The sequence below is a fragment of the Panthera uncia genome, chromosome B4, assembly GCF_023721935.1.
Source record: "Panthera uncia isolate 11264 chromosome B4, Puncia_PCG_1.0, whole genome shotgun sequence".
Lineage (NCBI taxonomy): Eukaryota > Metazoa > Chordata > Mammalia > Carnivora > Felidae > Panthera > Panthera uncia.
Genome location: NC_064809.1, coordinates 896,556 through 902,027, shown reverse-complemented (window position 1 = coordinate 902,027; position 5,472 = coordinate 896,556). Strand labels below are relative to the sequence as shown.

The window sequence follows — 5,472 nt, the reverse complement described above, 5'->3', positions numbered from 1 at the left end:
GAAAGGAGGGGAGGAAAGGAGGGCCGGGGAGGGGAGGAAGACTGGCAGAGGGTGTCGCGGCGGGAGCCAAATAGGCCAGGTTTCTGGGCAAGACTGATTTCAGCAGGAAGTGGAGAGAGAGGCTGGGCCGAGGCCACTGCCACGCGGGGCTCAGATGAGCACTGGTCCCCGCACCCCACCCACCTTGGCGCCAGGCCTGGGCCCGGCCCCAGAATTTCTCACACACCGACTTCCATTTGAGCTGCTTTAGTGGAAAAGGAATCACGCACATGAGGGGAAGCGAGTAGAAACCACTGAGAACAGTATAGAATAAACACAGTTGAACATGGGCGGTGGCACATGTGGCCGTGTACTTGAAGATGTTCATACAAAGTGGTGGGAGGGAATCCATCCAGCAGCCCCGAGACCCCAGCTCACTTTCCACCCTCCATCCTGCCAGCGCCAGTCATTGCTCAAACACAACGGATCCTTTCTCCCTGACATCACTTTGCGCTGGTTAGGAATCGGTTCTAAATATGAAGGGGTCCATCGCAGGCTGCTGAGAGGGGCTGCGGAGGGGTGGCGGGGCGTGACCAGGGCCTGGCGAGTAGGCCACCTGGCCTGACCCTGGCCTGTGAAACTTCTGCGTTCAACACACGGCGCTGCGCAGTGAATGAACTCGTGAAGGATCAGATCCCCGAAGCCCAGAGCTAACCGTCAAAGCAGCACGTGCAACACATTAACGATCGCGGTCAGAGGCAGGTAAGGTGTGAGCGCCACTTTGAAGGATGGGTGAGATCTGGAAAATCTGAAGAGGTAAAGTAGGGCTGAGCGTCCGCGTGCGGTGGGGGGCAAGGTGGGGTAATGCAGTACTTCCGGCGGGTGTGGGGTGGGGCGACGGGCGGGGGGGGGGGGCTAAGGGGGTACTTCCGGGGGGGGTTGGGGGGGGGCAAGGGGGTGTAAGGTGGTACTTCCGGGAGTGTGGTTGGGGGGAGAGGTGGGGTAAGGTGGTACTTCCGGGTTTCTCTCGTTTCGCTGAGCGTAGCTGGAACTGCGGACATCCTGCTCGTCTTCCTAACTCGTCATCTCAGGTCCCTGTCAAGGGCGGCAGACGTGGGGCGAGGGCGGGCTGTGTGTGGACAGAGTGAGTGCTCGCCTCCTGCCCGCCTCCAGCGACCCTCTCTGCTTATCAGACGAGGCGAGATGCCGCCTTGTTTACAGGGGGAGTTAACCTAAGGGGAAACGTCTTGGGGAGCAGATGAGGCCAGACCTTTTGTCTCATACAAGTGAGATGTGAGCAAAATTTTAACGACCAGGGGGCAAACCAGGGTCTCTAAGAGTGCTTCTGCTACTGGGCTTAAACATCCGGCAGAATGCCCCTGTGTTATCGCTAAGGGCCTTGAGAAGTTGCTTCTTCCAGTGACAGCTCAGGGAGGTCACCCACCATGAAACAAAATGCCCTTCCTCCTTCCTGCTTTATTAAGTGAGCACGGATGAGTCATTCAACCTTTGAGCCCGTTTCTTGAACTGAAATACAGTTAACGGGTGAGGATAATCCCGCCCTTTTGATTTCACAGCATTGATACGATGGGCAAAGGAAAGATGTGTGCACGAACACTACCTACCTCACTGCAGGAACTTCAGAGAATAGTCAAAGCTTCAGCAAGTTAGTCCGTACCAATTTCAAGTGATGCGGTCCTGCAGCGTCCCTCACTGCCACGCCATCAAGCCTCATGGGGAAAGCAAGCACTTTGCAGCAAATAGTAGCGCCTCCAGCCCAGACATTTCCACTGCCACAGCCTACCAAACATTTCAAGTTAACTCCAATTCTACATAATCTCTTCCAGGAGACAGAAGAGGAGGGGACATCTCTCAATTCATTTCGTGAAACAAGTATTTCACGGGCTAGTATCCTCCCGATATCAAAATCAGACGAAGACAGTACAAACAAAACAAAACACAACAAAACCCCCAAAGCCCTCTAGACCTCGTAAATATAAATGCCAAACTTCGTAACAAAATGCCGTATAGAATTCAGCATTTGTAAAAAATTCTATACCGGGACCAGGTTTATTTCTAACCCTCCGTCTACCCCTCTTATTGATGGCACTTATTTTTGGCACATTTTGTCTTCTGATTATTTACCATGTTGTTACACGTTGTCTGGTTCATAAATGTCTCCTCTAACCCCCAAACACTGCAATATCTTTGAGAACATAGCCTGTATCATATGTAGTATTTCTTTTGTTTACCTACAAAAATAGAAGCATTTTGCTGTGCACCCTTTAACAAATAACATCATACTCAAGATCAAAATAGGGGCTTTACAGGTGTTCATCGAATGGTCCCGTTTTTTGGGGAGGAAGGGGGAGCGTATCAAGAAAAGCCACATCCACCTGCATTTAAGCAAATATGCTAGGATATGGTGATCTCAAGACAAAGAATTCTAATTTTTTTAATTAAAAAAACTTTAAGTTTATGTATTTAATTTGAAAGAGACAGAGACAGTGCAAGTGGTGCACTCTCTCATAGGGAGAGAGAATCACAAGCACAGAGCAAGCCTGACTCGGGACTCAAACTCACAAACCATGAGATCATGACCTGAGCTGAAATCAAGACTCAGATGCTTAACTCACTGAGCCACCCAGGTGCTCAACAGAATTCTAATTTCAAGCAGACCTAAAATAACCTGTATCTGGGAAGCCTGGGTGGCTCAGCAGGTTGAGCGTCTCTCTCTCTCAAAATAAGTAAATAAACTTAAAATAAAATAACCTGTATCTTCATCAGTAAAGGTTATATAACCAGAGTTGTACTGACAGAACACATTAATGTCTTTGGGGAGAAGTGAAGCTATTGTTCTCTGAGTAAAGGTATTACAACTAACTGAATTTTATCAGAGAGCAATATATTAAGCCTGGTTAATTTTTTTAAATGTCTATTTATTTTGAGAGAGAGAGAGAGAAAGGAACATGTGTGCATAAGCAGGGGAGGGGCAGAGAGAGGCAGAGAGAGGAAGAGAGAGGGAGGGAGAGAATTCCAAGCAGGCACTGAGCTGTCAGTGCAGAGCCCAACACAGGGCTCGAACCCAGGAACCATGAGATCATGACCTGAGCCGAAGTCAAGAGTCAGACACTTAACCTACTGAGCCCCATAGGTGCCTACGTCTGGTTGATTCTTTATGTAGAAAACTACTTGTCTTCCACTTTGTTATGCTAAGGAAGGTACAGCAAATAAGTTTCCATGGAGTGAAATATGAAATTTCCACGATGGGATTTGCACACCCTGGGGCTGTGGAAAATGCGCAGATGCTGGAATTCTAGTCTGCAGTCTACTCACTGGCATGGGAATGTTGGGCATATGATTTTGCATCTCTGGGGTTCACCTTTAATAGATGTGGTAACTTACACTCCAGTGTCATTGTGGGGATAGGAGATCCTGCGTGTGAGAAACACCTGACGCATCCAAAGTGGCAAAGAAATGCTATTTATAATTATTAATATGATTGCATAAAAGCACTTTGGATGGCTGGACAGAAGTCTGTCATGTGGACAGAAATGACAGAGGACAGCCATAGAGCAGGCTCGCCCAACTTGCACAGGGCTCCCCACTCTCTCATGGTGCTCGCTCAGTCCTCCCCATTGAGGAAACCTCTCTCCTTTCTCCCTGCCCTCACTGCCTCATACTGCCATTTCTTTTCCCTTCGTGATGTCACAGCCAAACGTCTCGAAACAATGGTGTGTGGCAGAGACCTCCAGCTCAGGCCGTGGACACAGCAGTTGAGTGTTTGTCTCTACAGAGTAAATCCACCCAGTTCACACACGTACGGTAACCGTCTGCACTACAGATGAAACCAATAACCGACAGAATCATATACTTATAAATTTCAAATCGAGGAAGAAAGATTTGCAAATTAAGATATAATTTACAGCTATGCAATTAAGCCATATTTTTCCAAATATGGTTCCAAACTCAGCCTTTACACATAGTGAATTATACATGCGTGTATGGGGAGTTATTAGTTTGTGTTATTCACTTTTTTAAATTATGCTGTTTCAGATGCTTTGGAAAAGCAAAGAGCCCCAGGAGCAGTGTGAAAGCCAAGGAACAAGCTTCCGTTCCCTCACCCTCACTCAGTTCAGCTGTGCACCAGTCAATGGCAGTTGTGACCACGGTGAGTCACAAATTGATTTAAATATTGCAACTAGAATGAACAAAAGTAAAGCATGATAGAGGACATCAGAGAACACTGCACAAAGTAGGATAAATAGTACTTCGTGAAGCTTTAAAAAATTGTGGCAAGATATATATAAAATGTGCCATTTTAACCATTTTGAAGTGACGTTAACCACATTGATAGTGTTGTGCTACCATCACCAATATTTCATGAGACTCTTGCTGCGTGTGTGTGTGTGTGTGTGTAGTGGGCTGTGATATAAAATGTATTTCTTTTTTTTTAGAGGCCTGAGCTTGGGTGGCTCAGTCGGTTAAATGTCTGACTTCGACTCAGGTCATGATATCACAGTTCATGAGTTTGAGTCCCAGATCGGGCTCTGTGCTGACAGCTCGGGGCCTGGAGCCTGCTTCAGATTCTGTGTCTCCCTCTCTCTCTGCCCCTCCTCCGCTCTTGCTCTGTTTCTCTTTCTAAAATAAATAAATATTAAAAAAATAAAATGTATTTCTTTTTTTTAAATAGACTATTTTTTTTAAGTGTATTTATTTATTTTTAAGGAGGGAGAGGCAGAGAGAGAGGATCCCAAGCTGGCTCTGTGCTGTCAGTGTAGAGCCTGACTCGGGGCTCAGTCCCGCCAACCGAGACTGTGACCTGAGCTGAAATCAAGAATTGGATGATCAACCGACTGAGCCACCCAGGCGCCTCTAAAATGTATTTCTTACTGTGTGTCATGGTGTTTGTAAAAAGCATGAAAACTCTGCATTAGCTCACTTTTCATGTATGTAAAATAATGGGAAGGGCATTAACTATGAGACTTCAGTGGAACCCGAGTGGTAGAGAAACCCTCTACACCTAAAGATGAGGAGAAGATTCTAAACAAAAGTGTAAATTCAGATATTTGACCTAATGAAAGATTTGAAATGCGTATTTGTGTCTGTGTGTGTGTGTCCCACATTTGTTCACCCGATGGGTACGTGGGTGTTGTGCTCTGAGAGTAACACCCCCAGAGTTGGGTGGGGGGAAGGTCACCAAGTGTCATCCTTTGAAACCGAAGGTGAAAACGATGGACAGAAAGTGCCTGCTAGGTGGCAGCTCCCAACTGCAGTAACTGTCCCTGTCACCAAGGAGACCCAAGTGTTTCACTGAGTGGATTAAGGAAACAGTGTTTCCTACATCTAATCAGAGTGACTAAAATATATCCAGAGGAAAACACCATTGTGATAATGCCAATGTATGGAAAAGTATAATTCACCCAACTCTGGCATGTGGTATCTAAGGTTATAAAGTTGTCAAAACAAACAGACAAAGAAACAAAAATAGCT

General features: G+C 46.6%; 1 long non-coding RNA gene across 2 annotated transcripts; it reads left to right on the top strand.

The window, feature by feature from the left end:
- The first annotated feature begins 675 nt into the window (after window positions 1-675).
- On the top strand, window positions 676-5,075 carry LOC125919955 (uncharacterized). Of its 2 annotated transcripts, none has more exons than XR_007456891.1 (3): window positions 676-795; window positions 4,036-4,150; window positions 4,708-5,075. It is a non-coding gene; the product is annotated as an uncharacterized LOC125919955 (long non-coding RNA). The 2 variants fall into 2 exon arrangements; XR_007456892.1 differs by lacking the exon at window positions 676-795 and adding an exon at window positions 950-1,070.
- Window positions 5,076-5,472: the final 397 nt, after the last annotated feature.